The sequence below is a fragment of the Macrotis lagotis genome, chromosome 1 (assembly GCF_037893015.1).
Source record: "Macrotis lagotis isolate mMagLag1 chromosome 1, bilby.v1.9.chrom.fasta, whole genome shotgun sequence".
Taxonomy (NCBI): domain Eukaryota; kingdom Metazoa; phylum Chordata; class Mammalia; order Peramelemorphia; family Peramelidae; genus Macrotis; species Macrotis lagotis.
The window spans coordinates 627,250,656-627,270,343 of NC_133658.1; positions in this window are offsets into that span (position 1 = coordinate 627,250,656).

Here is a 19,688-nt window from a genome sequence, read left to right on the forward strand (position 1 = left end):
CATAGATAATCTAATTTATTCCTCATAATAATCCTGTGAAGTAGGTACTATTATTATTCCTATTTAACAAATAAGGAGTTCAGCCTAAAGTAATTTGATTTCCAAGGTAACACAGAAAAGGATTCAAACTCCATTCTGAGTCCAGCATTTAAATGATTACCTCACCCATAGTTGCTGAGTAAACAGGAAAAAGTGGCAATGGCATGAAGGAAGCTGATGTCAGAAAGAGTAAATTCACTAGCATGAATAAATAGAAAATAAATCCATGCTGAATCCAATGCAATTCCAAAAATATTTTGGGATATAATTTCAAGATAGGAGAAAATCTCTCCCCTCCTTTTCCCAAAATGGTAAAGATTGAAATTTTAACAAAAAAAGATAATTGAAAAGATGTCAATAACTGTAAATTCTATTAGTGACTGGGAGAGATTTGAAATAAGAAGTAACATTTTAAAGTCATCATAAGTAACATTATAAAGTCATCATAAGTTTGTAAAGAAAGAAAAATATGGATCAGCAACATATCAAGAGAGAGATCTAATAGATCTACTATTCAAATGTTGTTAAAATAACAAGAGGGAGAAATCTGTCATTTGATTAATCTTCAAAGAATCCCTTATAGAAAGATATGGTAATACGTAGATGAATCACTATGTCCATACGAACCAGACCAGAGATCCATCTAAACACCCATGTTAGTAAATTGCAGGAATAATTAACTCTTTTGGGATATATATTTTGTTTCTGTAATAATTCAGCCCCTTACTCTTTTTTCCACTTGATCTGACTCTCTATCTCTCTTTAGTCATTTTGAAAATGTTGGATTCGTCTTTCCCATTATCCTACTTGTTTCTTCACATTTTTGTTTGAAGCTTGGTGACTGGAAAACAATTGAAGACTGCAAAAGTGACTTCCTCTTAAGATGAGAAAAAAGAGATAAAACTCATGACTTTATAAATAATTTGGTATAATAGCTACAACACAAATCTTGAGAAAGATTCAACTTGACACCTCACAGTATCTTCTCTGCCTTCCTCCCCACTGGGTTCCAATTAGTTCAAAGTACATTTTTTGTAACACTTTATAAGACATCAGGGAGTTGGTGTTAGCTCTCTGATACCAACAATAATGTTTAAGTACAGTTGTAACCAGCATGAGCTTCTTTTCTCCATGGAAAAACTCTTCCTGCAAGAACTCTAAATTATATTGCGCTCTCTTCCTGCTATCATACTTTTTTTTCATTAGTCCTACATTCATTCTCATATTATAATGTTAAACTAAGAAATTTACCAATGATTTCATTATTTGGGTACTGGTTCTTTTGAATACAATTTCCAAAATACCCTCTTCCCCACACTCAAACACCTTTACATGTTTTTAGGTTTTTGCAAGGCAAATGGGGTTAAGTGGCTTGCCCAAGGCCACACAGCTAGGTAATTATTAAGTGTCTAAGACCGGATTTGATCCCAGGTACTCCTGACTCCAAGGCTGGTGCATTAGCCACCATGCCACCTAGCCACCCCACACCTTCACATCTTAAAAACATGCTTCTTTTAATAAAATTAGTCAAAACACTTCTTTTGGGGCGGGAACTATCAACCATTCTGAGTTGCTTGCATAACAACTTATCCAAATAGTGCAGTTAAAGTTAAGTTTTCCCTGTTTCTCTTAGTTCTTCAACTCATCTTAAAATAAAAATGAGGTAAACAATAGCAGTGCTCATTGGAGATGTAATATAATCTGAAGAACCACAAAAATTTTCATTGCAGAGAGCATTGCTAAAGAAATGGGAGAAATAGCTATAAAAAGTAAAGTTACAGACAGTACCATTTAATCTTAAAGTCATGGATAGTTACATTGAAGATAATTACTCTTCAAAAATACACAGGAGTGGTGATGAGACCTATGATTGTATTATTATGGGTAAATCCCTGTACCAATGTAGCTTGGCATCTTTTCTGTACCTTACGGAGTTATCTAGATAATTGAGAAGTTAGAGATTTGACAGGTCACACAATCAGAATGTGTCAGAGGGAGGAATTGACACTGATCTTCATGGCTTTCAAGGACCTCTTTCTCTATTGTACCTACTCTATCTAATTTAAATATAAAATTGTTCATTTGTTAAAATGTCATAGTCTTCATTTTAAAATCTGACACAGACAATGTTTTAGTTTTCTAATTAGGTCCATTCCTCTATTAATTTTAATAAAGCTGATATTTTGATGAGGTGCCCAAGAGCAGTACCTGTTACTACCTTTCTTCCCATTTGACTGATAGGATTTTTTTGTTTTGCTTATTATTGGGGAAAAAGAGAGATCTTTCCTCTATGTTTTTTTTTATTGTATGCTTTAACAGATTCTTAGTCACCAAGTAATAAAGCAATAAGAAAAAAGTCAAAAGTATATGCATAAACTGAAGAATAGTATATACTCTTCCATGATGCAAGGAAATTTTTTTTACCAGAATTAGGCTCACCAGATCTCCATCTAGTTTCACTTCAAGAATTCTGAAACCCTAACTTGACCAGCCTTCAGTTGAATATAATTTTGTTGTTAATCATGAGATAGGCAATGAACTCAACTAGACAGTGATGAATGTGAAAAATATGAATGGAAATGTGTGGGAAAGTGCGACTTAATTTTCCATTTGTATTGAATATATTCCATTGTAGACTGATGGCAATAGTAGAAGCAATTGTGATTATTCAGTATTTTTTTCCTCAAGTATTTTGTATATTTTAGATATACATGTTTAACACTTGAGTCAATAAATCAATCAAAAGCCTAGTGGCATTATGGATAAAGAGTAATAGAACAATTTGAGTTCACTCTTTCCCATAACTCATAATTGTTATATGACATTGAGTAAGGTATTAAATCTATTTTTGCCCTCCAGTGAACTCTTAAGAGTCTATGTTGCAGACACAATGAGAGGCACTATATTTGATTACAACATAGAGCTAGAGAATTTTTTTCTTACCATTTAAAAAGTCAATTTTTAAAATTTAATATTAAATCATAAGGGGAAAATATCTTTATTATTAAAACTATAAAACTAAACATAAACATGACATTATATTATTGGGAACATAATACAGTTAATACTTTAAAAGAGTTATCAAGTCACTAAAGTGTAAACCCATAATTTTAAAATTTGAGATATTTAAAACAAAGTTGGGAATGCTGGACAAACAGGAAATATAATGCCTATAGTTGAAAACATTACTGATATGCATTAGTAAAGATTGTTTCCTAACATGGGAGTAAGCTAAACTACTGAAATCATAGATCTGTGTCAATCATTATTTTAGATATTAGGGATATAAATTAAAATGTAAAATAGTTCATTCTCTCAAGTAGCTTGTCTTGTGAATACAAATAATCTAAATACACTGTTTGGACAAATTCATCATGAGAAAGAAGTTGGGAGACTTGAATTTGAATTCTTACTTAACCAACAGCCAGATTTATGACATAGAACCAATTAGTTTCTTTTACATGCAGTTTCCTTATCTGTGATATAAGAGAGTTGATTACCAATGTCCCCCTCCTGAAACAACCAATGAATACAAGTAACTTAAATTCATCTTTAGGCTACATATTTGAACTTTGAGACTCCTAGACATACCCATTTTAGCCTTAACTACCATGACTTTTGTTCATAGTTCTTATGAATGTTTTGGTATGGGAAGAGAAAGCACTTATGATGTAAGTACTTTAAGTTCAATGCCCAATTCCTCTGACAAAATCAAGAAAACTGACAGAACTTGGAAACAAAAGTTTGCCTTCATCTCTAGCCTCTTCTTTCTTTTCTTTTCAATCTCATTGGAACTGAATACATATTCTTAATGATCACCAAACTTCAAAGACAAGGAGAAATCCTTCACCAAAGCTATCAGTTCTGCCTCTTGCCTTTTCTTGAAATATTTCTAATGCTCTTCACTTTACTTGTCCACAGGAAAGGAATGGGCTTTGGGATATCGATGTTAGTCTTCAATTTATGAGTGATTCAGAGGATTTTAGTTTCCTGGTAATTTCTTCAATGGAATAAAGAGATTACTGAAGTCATTACAAGGTTCCAAATGGTGTGAAGATTCATGAGATTGTAAAAAGAGATTGCAAATAAGAGATGCTATGAATAGATAGAATCAACAAGAATTGGTGACAGATTGATGGATGTGGAGAATGAGGGAGAGGGGGAAAGGTTGGAGTCCATATGATTGCAGTTATGAACTGGGTGGATTGGAAATATGGTGGGGACTTCTAAAGAAATTAGGAAGTTTGGAAGAGGAACTACAGATTTAGTGGGGGAAATATATTCATTTTGAATATTTTGAATTTGCGATGACACCTTGATTAGAGCAGAGGAAATTGAGACAAAGTGGTGAGAAATTTGCATCAAAGTATTAACGATTTTTTTATGTCATGTTATAAAGTTTCTGATAAGAGAATTAGATTTAAAATTAATTAGTTTCTATGTACTGAACTATTAGTAAACATAACTGAGAAAAGCTGTCTTTAACTATCAAATACACATTTTGTCTGCTTATAGTCTTTCCTCTCTTCGATCCATCTTCCACACAGTTGCCAAAATTATCTTCCTAAAGTATAAATGTATACTTATGTATGTATGTATTCTTAAAGTATTCATACACATACACACATTTATTTGTGTGTATACATAATTAAATGTCTTTCCAAAAATCTTCAGTTAATCCTTATTTTTCTATAGGATAAAAAACGCCTGTCATTTTTTATAGTCAATTTTCTATTCTGCATTGTTTATTTTCCATATTTCTCCTTCATTCTCTCTACCTTCCAATCAAACTGGAATATTGGGTCCCTACAATTGGAATCCTATCCCCTCTCTGTTTTTGTAAAGACAATGAACTTCCATTCTATCTCCACTTCTTTAGCATCCTTAAACACTCATCTTAGATACTTTTTCCTATAAGAATACTTTCCTGATTCCTTTAATTGCTGCTTTTCAATCTCTCCTAAATTATTTTTGTGATCTTTTTCAATCACTTGTATTACAGAAGTTTCTATTCTGGTGTCCATGGACCTTAAAGTTGTCTGTGGATAGATATAGGGGGTCCATCAAAACTTGTATGGGAATCACATCTTAATTTTCACTGACTTCTAACTGAGATTTGCTATTTTCTTTAATCCTTAATGTATATCCCACAAAAAAGCAATGCCAATCCTTGTCTATCTCTTTTTTAAAAATTATTTATTTTCACATCACTATGATAGTCTTTTTGTAAAAGTAAACATAATCTCCCTCCTCCCGCAATGGTAGAGAAATCTCAAGAAAAAAAAAATATATAGTGAGTGGAAAAAAAGTGTACTTCAATCTGTGTCCAGATACCATTGTCTTTGTCTCCAAGATGGATCACATTCTTTATCATAAGTCCACCAGAGAAGTCGCTTCAATATTTTATTTCCCTGCATTCTATTCCTCCCCACTCACATTTATCATATTTTTGTCTCCATTCATCTTGTTCCTTCTCAAAAGCGAGTTGTATCTGACTACCCTATCCCATGATCTTCCTTCTCTTCAATCACTTACAATCCTCTCCCCTTCCCTATCCCCTTTATCCCATCCTTTTTCTCTCTCTTTTCCTCTAGGGTTAGATGGATTTCTATATTCTATTTAGTATGTATATCTTATTTCCTCTCTGAGCCACTTCTGATGAGAATGAAGGTTCATTCAAATCCTCTCACTTTCCCCTACTCTATTGCAAAAGATTTTTTTTTCTTGACCCTTTTTTATTTAAAATATCTTAGTCCATTCTATCTCTCCTTTCCCTTCCTCTCAGTACATTCTTTTTTGCCCATTGATTCCACTGTTATAATATATTATACTATACCTTCATATTCAGCTCCTTCCTGCGCCTTGTCTATATATGTTTCTTCTAACTGCTCTAACAAATGAGAAGGTTCTTATGCATTAGCAGTGTCATCTTCCCATGAAGAAATATAAACAGTTCAATATCATTAAAGATAATTTGGCCTTCTCTACGCTTCACCTGAGTCTTATATTTGAAGATCAAACTTTCTGATCAATTCTTTCATTTCAACAGGAAAGTTTGAAAGTACCCTATTTCAGTGAATGTCCATCTTTTCTCCTGATGTTCAGATTTGGTGCTTAGTTGATTTTAGGTTGTAACCCAAGCTCTTTTGCCTTTTGAAATATAATATTCCAAGCCCTATGAGCTTCATGTAGACCCTGCTAAATCCTTTGTAATAGTGTTACGATATTTGAATTATTCCTTGTAATATTTCCTTTTTGACTTGGAAGTTCTCAAACTTGGCTATAATATTCTTGGGAATTTTTATTTTGGGATAGCTTTCATGAGGTGATTGGTGGATTCCCTCAATTTCTATTTTAATCTCTGCTTCTAGACTATCAGGGCAATTTTTCCTGGAGAATTTCTTTAAAAATGATGCCTAGAGGCACCTAGGTGGCACAAGTGGATAGAGCACCTGCGCTGGATTCAGGAGAACCTGAGTTCAAATCCAACCTTAGACACTTAATAATTGCCTAGCTGTGGGACCTTGGGCAAGTCACTTAACCCCATTGCCTTAATTTTTTTTAAATTAATTGCAAAAAATTAAAAAAATAACGATGTCTAGCTAATTTTCCTAGTTATGACTTTCAAGTATCCCAATAATTTTTAAATTATCTTGGATATGTTTTCCAAGTCAGCTGTTTTTTCAATGATATATTTTGGTTTCTTCTAGTTTTTCATCCTTTTGGTTTGTTTTATTGTTTCTTCATTTATCACAAAGTCATCAGCTTCCCTTAGCTCCATTCTACATTTGAAGGAATTATTTTCTTTAGAGAGTTTTTTTTTTAAATATCTTTTTTTCTATCTGCCAATTCTGTTTTTTTTCAGTTATTCTTCTCCTCGTTGACCCTTTGGACTACTTTTTCCAATTGACTAAACTGTTTTTTAACATATTGTTTCTGTGATTTTTTTTATTATTCCTTCACCAAGATGCTGACTTGATTTTCATGATTTTCCTATATCACTCTCTTTTCTCTACCCCATTTTTCATATACTTCCTTTACTTGCCTTTAAACATCTTTTTTCAGCTCTACCATAACCTGAGATCATTTCCTATTTTTCTTGAAGGGCTTGGATATAGAAACTTTGAATTTGTCATCTTCTGAGTGTGTATTTTGATCTTCCATGGGAACAAAAATTGTATATAGTAAGATTCTTTTTCTTCTCTTCTGTGTTCATTTCCCCAGCCTAAAACCTGCTTTCAACACACATCCTAGGGGGAATGTGTTGGGGGGGTACCTCTCCAGGGATCTTAATTCCTTCAATGTCCTATGAAAGGCTTTGACTGCTCTCCTGGACTGTGTTGTTGTCTGTGGAAGACCACAAGAATTCCCTTCTGTCCTGAAGCTGTGAGGAGGGCCCCTGCTCCTCTATGTCTATATGGGGGTCCAGACTGCAACCTGGATCTGAGTGTGGGCAAAGCAGTAATGTTTTGACCCAGAGATAGTGAAAGACCTCTGCAGTCTCCCCTGACCTCTTTACCATAACTGAATTGAATCCTGTGGAAGCAACTGCTGGATCACTCTGTAGGACAACTGCTGGTTCCTGGGGCCAAGTATACACTGAAACCTGACCTGAATTGGGTTTTATGCTCACTCTGTTGTGACAGAGTTTTCCCACTGACCTTCCAAGTTATTCTTGGTGATGCCTGGCTGAGAGGTCTGGAAGGCTGAGAAGTCACATACCCAATTGCCGAAAGGGATCCAGGTGCCCCCTGGGCTAATCCTGGAAGGATCGTGCTAGTTCACTCCAGCTTGGTGCATCTGCTTCCCTTTCCGATCCTGGTGTAACAGACCCTTTCTGGGGCATCTTCCAAGTTGTCTTGGGCCTGAAAATTGTTTCACTCAGACATTCTGTGGCATCTGCTACTCTAGAATTTGGTCTATTTCTAAAAATGATTATGAAAACAGGAAAAGAACCCAGAGGTTCTAAAATATTTATAGCATTTCCTTGTAGTGGCAACACCTGGAAATTTCAGGGTTGTCCTCAGTTGGAGAATGGATGATCAAATTATGATTTATAGCTGTGATGGAAAGAATTGATGGACAAGGATTTTAGAAAAAAATGGAAAGACTTGCTAAAAATAATGAAGTGTGAAATGAGCAAAAACAAAAGAACGTAGCATACAATAACAGCAATATTATTTTTGACAATTACTTTAAAGAATAAAAAATAAAAAACTTTGAGTAAATAAGTTATTTTATCTATTATATATACTTGAATTAACTATAAAGGACATTTAAGAAAGATACTATATACATTCAGAGAAAGAACTAATATATAGAAGGATGTATAGAAATATTTTACATGTAAACATATATGTGAATATATTTATATATAAATATATATATACATACATATATATATATATACAGATATAGATATATTATGCTTATTTGTCTCCAATGGAAGTCACCTGTAAAGATGAGTTAGAAGGAGCACAGAAGAAAAAAGAAAAATAAATTCACATGATAACTTTATCTTTTTCGAAAAGAATGGCAAGTTGTGCTTAGTAGTTCTCTGAAAGACACATTTCTGAGTTTAATCTGCACTATTCACATTTTTAACATTATTAACATTTTCCCCCATCACCTTCTTAACTGTAGACCCCAAGAAAACAAGAATGAAGTCTTTATTTATAGTGTTTCCTTTTTCAAAGGTATTTTGTTCACAATGAAAATGACTCCAGGACATCCTGTACTAAATTCTTTTGGTTATCTTGCAAGCATATATTCACAAAAGAAGATTAAGTTAAAAGGAAAATGAGCCCTAAATCAGAACTGTTGAAAAATTACAACATCTGTCAAGATATATGTCTTCCTCCAGGAATATGAAAAAAACCCAGATCTCTATGCCATAGTAACAAAAAATATACTGTATACAGGACTCAGAATCTCATCCCAAAGTTCATGCATTTCTTTGCCTACTTCACAAAGAGGTTCTCATTGAACTTTTCCTATTGCTCAACTGGGCTCCCAACTGATTGTGAAAGTCATTTTCCATTTCAATATTTCCACATTTTCTCCTGCTTCCTGGAAATGTTGCTGTCAAATGTACTCTAGATCTTAATATTCTTCTTAATAAATACATAGATGGTAGTATTAATTAAAAATTGCAAATAACTGATTATTTGTAATCAATGAAAGTATAAAACTAATCCTTCCCAATTATAATAGAAAAATGAGTTAGAGAACCTCAATCTTAAAAAGGGAGGGAAAAACATGTCTCAGTGAAAAAAAAATCTCTGAGGAACTCTGAATCCTTATGTAGGGTAGACTCCAAATTTTTTCTTTTGATCCCATTTTGAAATAGTGGTAATTCTAGGCCCAGTACTCTCACCCCAAAAGTCTTTATATCCTTATATGAATACAAAATTGAGAACAGAGATACAGCAAAATCATGAAATAAATGAATTATGTATAAATGAATTCTTCTGTACTTATCTCCTCTATTTTATATCTTATAAGAGATGCCTACTGCTCTCAAAATGATCCTCATCTCTTCACTGCAAAATTCATGTCTGTCTACCCTTTCTAGGATTGCTCTTTTTCATTCCCCTTTAAATATATACTCACCTACTTTAGACCTCACTTCCAATGAAATATTTCTGTTCTCTGACATTTTTGATAATGTTTTAATTTATATTTTGTAATGGATTATACTTTGTTAATAATTATCCTTTCCAGATAAAATTTTAACAGAAGTCTTTTATGTATCTGCCCAAGAAAGTTCAGTAGACATTTCAGGTACCAGGGCAGAGATATTTTTCTGGAAGATCAGGATTCCAATATTCCTCAAATCTCATTATGTAACCACTTATTCCACTTTCATATAAAGTCCGTGATGACTAGAGACCAATAGCATGGTAACAGAGAGATAACCTCTCCTACTCAATTTTTTGATCCTCTGCAAACTAAGGTATTTTGGAGGCAATAAAAGTTTCCCTGAAGAGGATAAGATTAGAACTATAAAGAGAATACAAAGTGTATTCTCTCTATAGTTCTCACCAAATTACTCTGCTACTTTAACCTTCTTGAAATTTCACAAATACTGGTATTCCCTAAAATGATTCAGAATAAAACCCATTCAGACCCACCCATCCTGTACAATTCTGATTCATGCCATCACATGTAGATTTTCCATAGTGGGTTCACTCATTGTTTTTCTCAATTGTGTATTATTTTTTGTCCTTCATTCCTAAGGTGATATCACAAGGTGATATGTTTATTTGCACATGCAATGAAGCAAAGTTGCATAAAGTCATCAGTCTCACTCTTTTCTCTAGAGTTATCAAAGTTCAGTCACAAGACAGAAGTCAAGAGGACTGGTGATGGTTCAGGACATAATAAGTGACTTTGACCTTTCGAAATTAAAATCTTTCCCAGGTCTAAGTTTACTTGAGGTGATGCTATCAACAAGCTGTGTGTAATACCTATAAGGGCAAGTCACTTAATTCTTTTTGCCTCAGGTTCCTCAGCTGTAAAAATGAGATGGAAAAGGAAATGGCAAGATACTTCAGAATCTTTGCCAAGGAAATCCCAAATGGAATCATTATGAGTCAAACATGATTGATAACTATTGAATAACTGATTGTGTGTGTAACAAAGAATGACATGAACTGTTCTTTGGTCATCACTTGCTCTTCCTAAGTGAAAGGGTCATTAAACTATACACTGAAAAGAATCATCAAGAACTCAGAATGATTTGGGGTTTTGATTACTACCCATAAAGGAAGGCATTGGAGAAATATTGTCTGTCTCTGAAAATGTGATCAGACTAAAGGAATGCCAAAATACATCCCTAAATATTCACCATTGACTGAAGTTCCTCATAACTCTTTAGGAAATCATTATCTTTTCATTCACTGAAATGCCTTGTGGACTTCTCCAAAGTCTTATTAAAACTGAGTTGAAAGGAAACACACACAAGACACAGAAATTAAGGGAAAAGCCTTTAGGGTATGCTTTATATATTAGAATGTTATTGTGGTCTTACTTTAAAAGAATCAGGAATAGCTTATCTTTGTGATCCTTTCAGAATCACCCACATTCCTTAGGCAATGACATTTTAAAGAGAGTTTTGTTGGGGGAAAATACTTTTTTGGTAGAAAGAGGTTATCAATGTATATCAAGATTGTTACCATACCATGAAGCAACTTGATAAGAGACTACCTTTGTAAAGTCCTTAATTCTATGGCCTTGGGTAAATGTAATGGCTAAATATTCTAAGAGCTTTCCACCATAAAAATATTCGTGCCTAGGGCAGAGCCAAGATGGCAGAATAGATAAACTGGTATTCCGCTGAACTTTTCTAACTTTTCCCTCAAAAAGAACTTTAAAATAACATCTCAAATCAAATTATGGAAGGACAGTTATAAAAAGGTCAGAAGGAGAGATTTTTCTAGCCTAAGGCAATATAGTAAGTCCATAGGAGAGGCTTGGAACACTAGGTTGATGCAGACCTGGATCCTGGTAGGAAAACTAGCTGTGGACCTCAGAGGTATATGAGACAGCAGCAGCCAGAGCAACTTTGATAATTTTCAGTCCAGGGGTGGAAATTGGGTCAGACAACTTGGCAGAAAAAGATTACTGCTGATACTAGGTGCAACTCACAGTGATCAAAAATTCTAGTATATATTTAATTCTGGCTTGCATTTCAGGGAGGAGAAAAGGACTAGGGATTGATCACAAGAGAGGAGGGATTCTAGTCACATTTTGGTGGAGAAGAGAAACCCTCGAACTTGCAGCTTCAGTAGAACAGAGGCCATTCTGGGGAAAGACCAAAGCACCACAGATCTATCCCAAATCTTATTATCTTAGAATTACCGAAAACTTGAATAATTCCAAAACTAGCTTTCAAACAGTAGCATGAAAAAGCTTGAAGCTTATGACGTTATCACCACACCCCAACTAGTCAAGCCTCAAAGATCAATACTAATTGCCCCCAAGGCTAACAATAATTCCTATATGAGGTAAGGAAAGATAAAAGTGTCTTTGAGTGAAAAAATGAGAAAGGAAATGAGAGTGATTCAAAAAAAATTTTGAAAAGAGAATCAATAGCTCTGTAAAAAGAGACACAAAAATATTAAAGGAAATATCAAGTTAAAGACAGTGTTGACCTAAAGATAAAAGAAGCACAAAAATTCTCTGAAGATCTACAAAATTAGGAAAATGGAAAATTGGTAGCAAAATCCAGAAGGGAGTTGCCCAGCAGTTGCTCCCAGAGTATTCAGCCCACAGAAGGTAAGGAGTGGTGGAAGACTGTCAAAGTCTCTCCTCTGTCCTTTGGACAGGACTTTGATTCTTTTTTCATATTCAGATCCAAGTCCCAATCTGGTGTTCTATACTACCAGAGGAGCAGGGATCCTCTTACTTGTGATCATCTCCAGACCAATGCACAGCCAGGAGAGAAGTCAGAACCTCTCATAAAACATTGATAGAACTAAGGTTCTTCTGGAGGTGTCCCAATAATAATCAAAAGCTCGTGAATCTCCCCAAAACCAGGACACAGATTGGGTAAACAGAAAAAAAGGAATCTGATCATAGACAATTACTTTGTTACCATGAAGGATCAAAACACACTGAAAAGATGACAAAGTCCAAACTTCTATACCCAAAACCTCCAAGAAAAATACGAGTTGGATTCAGCCTATGGTAGAGTTCAAAATATTTTGAAAAATAAAGGGAGGTAAAGAAAAAATTGGGAAAAGAAATGAAAGCAATGCAGGAAAAGCATTAAAACCAAGTCAGCAGCATAGTCAAGGAGATACCAAAAATTAGTGAAGAAAACAGCATGTTAAAAACTATTTTAAGGCAAATGGAAAAAGCAGGTCATAAAGTTAATGAGAAAAATATCTTAAAAAGCAGAACTGGCCAAATGGAATAAGAGATAAGAAAAGTCTGAAGAAAAGAACTTCTTCAAATGTAGAGTGGAGCTAAAGGAAGCTGATGATTTTGTGAGGAATCAAGAAACAATAAAACAATGCCAAAGGAATGAAAAACTAGAAGAAAATTTGAATTATCTCACTGGGAAAACAACTGACCTGGGCTACTTGAAAGTCATGAAAAGGAAAAGAACCTTGACTTCCTTTGTAAAGAAGTTCTATGGGAAAAAAAAATTGCCCTGATATCGTAGAAGCAGAGGACAAAATAGAAATTGAGAGAATCTAAAGATCTCCTCCTGAAAAAATCCAAAAAAATAACTGCTAGTAATATTATAATCAAATTATAGAACTCCCAAGTCAAAAAAAAATATTACAAGCAGCCAGGAAGAAACAATTCAAATATTGTGAACTACAATCAATATTACATAGGACTGAACAGTATTCAGATTAAGGGTTAGTAGGGCTTGGGATATAATATTCCAGAAGGCAAAAGAGATTGGAATGCATCCAAGAATCACCTACCTAGAAAAATTAAACATCCTCTTCCAGGGGAAAAGATGGACATCCAAAGAAATAGGGGAATTTTATGTTTCTGTTAAAATTGTCAGAGCTGAATAGAAAGTTTGATTTTCAAGTACTCAGGTGAAGCATAGAGAGGGTGACCAAGAAGGGTAAATTATGAGGGATTTAATGATGATGAACTGTGTGTATTCCTGAATGGGAAGATGAAACTGACAATACTCATATGAACCTTCTCATTTAATGGAACAGTTGGAAGGAGCATATTTAGACAAGGCACAGGAGGGAGCTGAATTTGAAGGTATAATATATTGTAAAAATGGAGTCAATGGACAAAAAAAGGGAAAGTACTGGGAGAAAGGGAAAGGAGAGGTAGAATGGCCTAAGATATTTCATGTAAAAGAATCAAGAAAAAGGTTTTGCAATGAAGTGGAATGGGGGAAAGTGAAGGGGGAATGAGGGAACCTTCATTCTCATCAGAAATGGCTCAGAGAGGAAACAACAAACACACTTAATAAGGTATAGAAATATTTGACCCTAGAGGGAAAAATAGAGAAAGGGAATAGAAGAAAGGGGACAGGGAAGGGGATGGGGAGTGTAGGCAGTAGAGAAGAGAGTAGATCATGGAAGAGGGTAGTCATATACAACCCATTTTTTTGTTACTTGCAAGGTGGTGAGGTTGGGTGGCCTGCCTAGGTCCACATGACTGGGCTGTTGCTGGGTTTCTGCGGTGAGCTGTGGGCTTGACATATCCTGAACTCAGGGCTGGCACTTTGCCTACTGCACCACTCAGCTGCCCCATAGTACACTTTTGAAGAGGGAAAGAGTGAAAAGAGAGAGAGAAAATAGGATAATTGGGAGTGGGGAGGAATGTATAGTGGGAATTACAATCAGCAATAGCAACTATGGTAAAAAAAATATAGAAGTAATTTCTCTGATGGACTTAGGATAAAAATTGCAATCCACCACAGAGACAGAGCTGATCATATCTGAACACAGACTGGTGCACATTGTTTTTTATCTTTCTTTCAATTTATTTCTTGTGAGTTTTTTTTTTTATTTATGTGGGGGGAGGGGGATTCTGTTTACTCTTATAAGAAGACTAATTTAGTAATGTGTAAATACAAATGTAACAAAGAAGAAATGGAAAATAATTCAGAAATCTCAGTGGCAAAATATCTATCCTGGAAAATCAAGGAGATATAACTTAAGAATTACTGAACTACCCCAAAGCCATGTTCAAATAAAGAGTCTAGAAAGGATATTTTAAGAAGTTACCAAAGAAAATTGCTCTGACATTCTAGAACCAGAGGGTAAAAAAGAAATTGAAAGAAAATGAAAGAGGTCCCAAAATAAAAATTTCCAGAAATATTTGGCAAAAATATTGCAAAGAATCTTAAAGAAACAATTTAAATGTTTTGGAGTCAGGGCCACTCAAAATTTGTGTCCAACTTAAAAGAATTAAGGGCTTGGAATATGATATGCCTAAGAGCAAAGGAGCTAGAATTACAACAAAGAAACCTACCCAGAAAAATTGAATATAAAATCTTTCAAGGGAAATGGAGATTTAATGAAATATAGGACTTCCAAGCATTCCTTATGAAAAGTGAAAAACTAATCATGAAATTTGACATTCAAACAGAAGATAGAAGATAAAAAATGAAAAAAAAGAAAATAAACATGAAAAAAATTATAAAAGAAAATAAAATTAAACTGCTTATATTCCTATGTGGGAAAATAATATATGTTACTCCTAAAAACTTTATCATTTTTGACAGTTTGAAAAAGTCTGCATAAATAGAGGACAAAAGCTTGAATTTACTATGCAGGACAGTCTCCAAAAATAAGAAAATAGGAGTGAGAAAGAAGAAAGAGGGAAGGGAAATGTGGAATGGGACAAATTTTCTCACATAAAGGAAAATCACAAGGATGAGCTTTTTCATTGATAGTGAAATGGTGAGAATGGCACAATAAGCTCAAAGAGGGAAGAACAGAAGAATATGGAAACACATAACATTTAGTTCAGTATAGAAATATGTTTTGTTCACAGAGATAGGAGAAAGCAAAAAAGTTATATAGAGGAGATGATAAAGAGAGGTTTGATTAATACGGGAGCAGTGGTAACAAGCAAGGCAGACTTTTGAGGATAAACCAGAAAAAGAGAAGGTTGAATAGAGAGAAATCAAATGGAAGAATATGCACAGTTAGTCATCAGAACTCAGAATGAAAGCAGCTAGCAACTGGATTGGAAACAAGATTCAATATGGTGTCTAGAAGAAACACTCTATGGACAGAAAGATACTCAGAACTGAAATAAAAGTTTAGAGCAAAGTCTATATACTAAAGATGAAGTGAAGAGGGCAGGGGTGGCAATCATCTTAGATAAAGCAAAACCAAAATTAGATCTAATTGAATGAAATAATCAGGAAAAATAATTTTCCTAAAAGTTACCCTAAATAATGAAGTAATATCAAATGATTTTACAGCAAATTTAATTTCTCAAATATTTAGGGAACTGAGTCAGATTTATAAAAATAAATACCCTTCGCCAGTTCATAAATCCAATAATTCATAGAAGAAATCAAAGCTCTCCCCTTATATGAAAAATTTTCTCTAAATCACTAGTGATTAGAGATAGATAAATTCAAATAACCCTTAAGTGCCATCTAAGAAGAAACCAAATGCTGGAGGGGATGAGAAGAAATGCATACATTAATGAACTTATGGTGGAGTATTGAGTAGATCTAATCTTACTTTGGAATAATTTGGAACTATGTACAAATGGTTATAAAACTATACATAGCTTTTGATCTAAAAAAAGCACTTCTAAGTCTGTATCCCAAAGAGATTGAAGAAAAAGGACCTAGAGGTACAAAAATATTTGTAGCAGTTCTTTTGGTGATCCCAAAGAATTGAAATTGAGAGAATACCTATTTAAACAAATTGTGGTATATAATTTTAATGAAAAATAATTGTGCTACAGATAATGATGAAAAGGATGCATTTTGGTATTAAAATGTGACCAACCCATTGTAGTTGTTCTCTATGCAGTGGAGTTTGATTGCTTGGCAGTTTAGTTTGAGAAAGGACCTCAGAGTCTGCTGTCTTATCCTGAAAGTCGACTTCAGAATCTTTGTAAGACAACTGAAATGGAAGCAATTCAGTTTCCTGGCACGGTACTGGTAGACAGTCCAGGTTTCACAGATGTACAATGAAGTTGGCACAAAGACTGTGTAGACTTGGTTTGATAGTCCGTCTAATACTTCATTTCTGCCACATTTTCCTTCAATCTTCCAAACTGTAAGCTAGTTCTGGCAGTGCACCTATCAACTCATTATCAATGAGTACATTCCTGGAAAGTATACTACTAAAGTAACTAAATTTATCCACACTATTCAATAACACCATTTGCTGTTACCAACGGCTTCATATATGGATTGTATAGTGCTGATTGTTGGAACACCTGTGTTTTCCTGGTGTTAACTTTCGGGCCAAGCAGCAAGGCATTGATCCATACTTTGTTACATTTCAGCTTCAGAGGTTGCATTGAGTGCACAATCATCTGGAAGCAAAAAAATCATGAAAGAAACAATCCTTCTACTTTAATCTTGGCTTGTAACTTTTACAAATTGAAAAATTTACTATCAGTGTAGAGGCTGGCCTTGTGATTGTATTCATCCTCATTGAAAGTGTTTGACAACATGACTGAAAACAACATGCTCAAAAACATGGGAACAAGAATGCAGCTTGTTTAACTATTGGTGACTTGGGAAACCTCGAGAGCATCATCCATTATCCAAAACCTAGCCAGGCTTGCCTTCATAAAATTGACATAATGATGAACTATAACACACAACCAAATTTTGATAAAATTTTCCAAAGATCTGATGCCTGAGGATATAAAAAGCCTTGGTCAGATTTGCAAACATTGTGTACAGACCTCTGTTCTATTCCTGGCATTTCTCCTGGAGTTGTTGAGGTAGCCAACAGAATACTAAGCATTACTTAGCCCTTTCTGAAGGTAGATTACCACCTTTGAGTAGTCTGTTAAGAAGGATCCAGCAAGAATTTAATTCCTGTAATTATTACAGATCAATCTAATTCTTTCCCTTTATAGAGACGATCAAGGGAGACATCCGTGAACTCCTGGGCAATAACTTCCTTTTGCAATATAATCTGGAAAAGTTAAGGCAATTTTTGTATGAACAATGGAATTCCTACCTTGTAAATATCAGCTGCAATATAATCAGCACCAGGTGCTTTGCTATAGGAGAGGAGGCAGTTGGAAAATTTTCTAGAGAGGGGTTCACTTCAACCTAAGGTAGTGACTTCAGGATTGATGGATAACAGTCTGTTGAGAGCACAATGCAAGTGTTTAGTCCATCTCTCCAGGATCATGTTCTTATCACTAATATATTTGTCTCTTTCAGCATTTGAGTGGTTGAGGTCTTTGGTCCATAAGTAGCCTTCAGGGAATCATAAAATTTCTTTGAATTGTTACTATTATCATAAAACTGAATTTCATCTGCCTTTTTCCTGAGTCAACAAGCCTCTCTAAACTTCTCTTGTGCTTTACTTTTGATGGATTTAAATGATACTTTGAAAAGAAAGAAAAACTGTCAACTGGTGAACCCTGTGGAGTTCTTGTTTACATTTAGTAGCTTTTGAATTTCCCCAACATTTTAATCAAATCAGTGTTACAAGTCTTTTTCAATGTCTGCAAGTGTTCTGTCCCAGATAAGCAAAGACAGTGCTTTACAACAAATCTCTGAAAGCTTCCCACTCCTTTTCTAATCCATTGTTGTCAACTGTAAATTGGTTCAACTTTTCCTTTAAATTAGCTATAAACTGTTCTAGCCCAGAGAAACACTCTAATCTGTAATAATTAAGTTGTCTGGAAGTCATTTTGCCTTGAGGCCACCCATTTTATTGAATATAAATATGAATATTTAACTTGGAGAAATAAGTTGATGATCAGCCCAATACTTTGAACCACACGTTGCATTCCTTAATTTCAGACATTTTCTATCTCTTCTCCTTTACAATCCCTTAGTCTACTAAATGTCAGTGAGGATGCATCCATGAAAGTTTTTTGATTTTAGGTAAAGAGAAGAAAGTGTTGGTGATGAGAAGGTCATGAGATACATTAGACTCCAGTAGAAAGTGACCATTGCCATGCTATTTCCAGTTCCATTGCTTCCAAGGACTCCTTCTCATTTCTGGCAGTCTGAGTCTACTCTAATATTAAATTCAAACAGAATTATGTTTGCCCTCTTTTGTTATCATGATAATAAAGATCTCCAGATCTTCATAACTTTTTTCTTTGACCCTATCAAGATTTAATATGGAAACATAGACACTAAGAGTGGCAATCACATTGCTATGCAACTGTAATTCATTTCTTTGGGTAGGCTTACAAGTTTGTTGGCAAGATTAGTGTTGAATGCAAAACCTACCCTAGTTTCACAGTATTCCCCTTCACTGTGACTACTGCATAAAAACATGCATCTAATTAAAACTTTGTTAAGCTATTTTCATTACCTAGCCTTGCCTGCTATTTGGATGTGACTACTTTTTCTCTTGTCTATAAGTATTCATATGTTCTATGAACTGATGGTGACTGGAAACACCTTGGAAGAGCTTTCTGTAAATTTTTGTGTGTGCATGTTTCCATTTTAAGCTGGGTTCCCCCCCATACCACAGTACTTAGGTAAGGGTTTGGTAAGCATATGATTTTTAGAGCACCTTTCCTAACTCTTTGCTCATACCAAGAGGAGAGTATACTTAAAAGGCTACTCAGATACCCAGTGAACTGCCGAATTCCATTGCTATTTCCAGTGAGGAGATGGACCTTTGGCCTTGGCTGCCTATCTTTATGGTGGTGTCTATAGTTCCCAGTATATATGTAATTCTAGTTTCATCACTTCCTTGTCATCATAAGACTTTGGCAGAGATAAAATATGGTAAAATGCATTAGATGATGCATTTTGATTAATTCATAAATTGGAGTTAAGCGAGGCAGAGTTGCATGAAGTCTTCAATCTCTCTCTATTATGCAGAGTCATGATAGTTCAGTAACAGGACAGAGTGAAAATGACTGGTGATGGTTCGAGAGGCAGTGGATGACCTTTGTGTCTTTGATATTTAATCAAGCTTCATGTGCTCCACAGTACCTGCTTCAGTTTCTTTCATGGACTTTGGAACAAACTG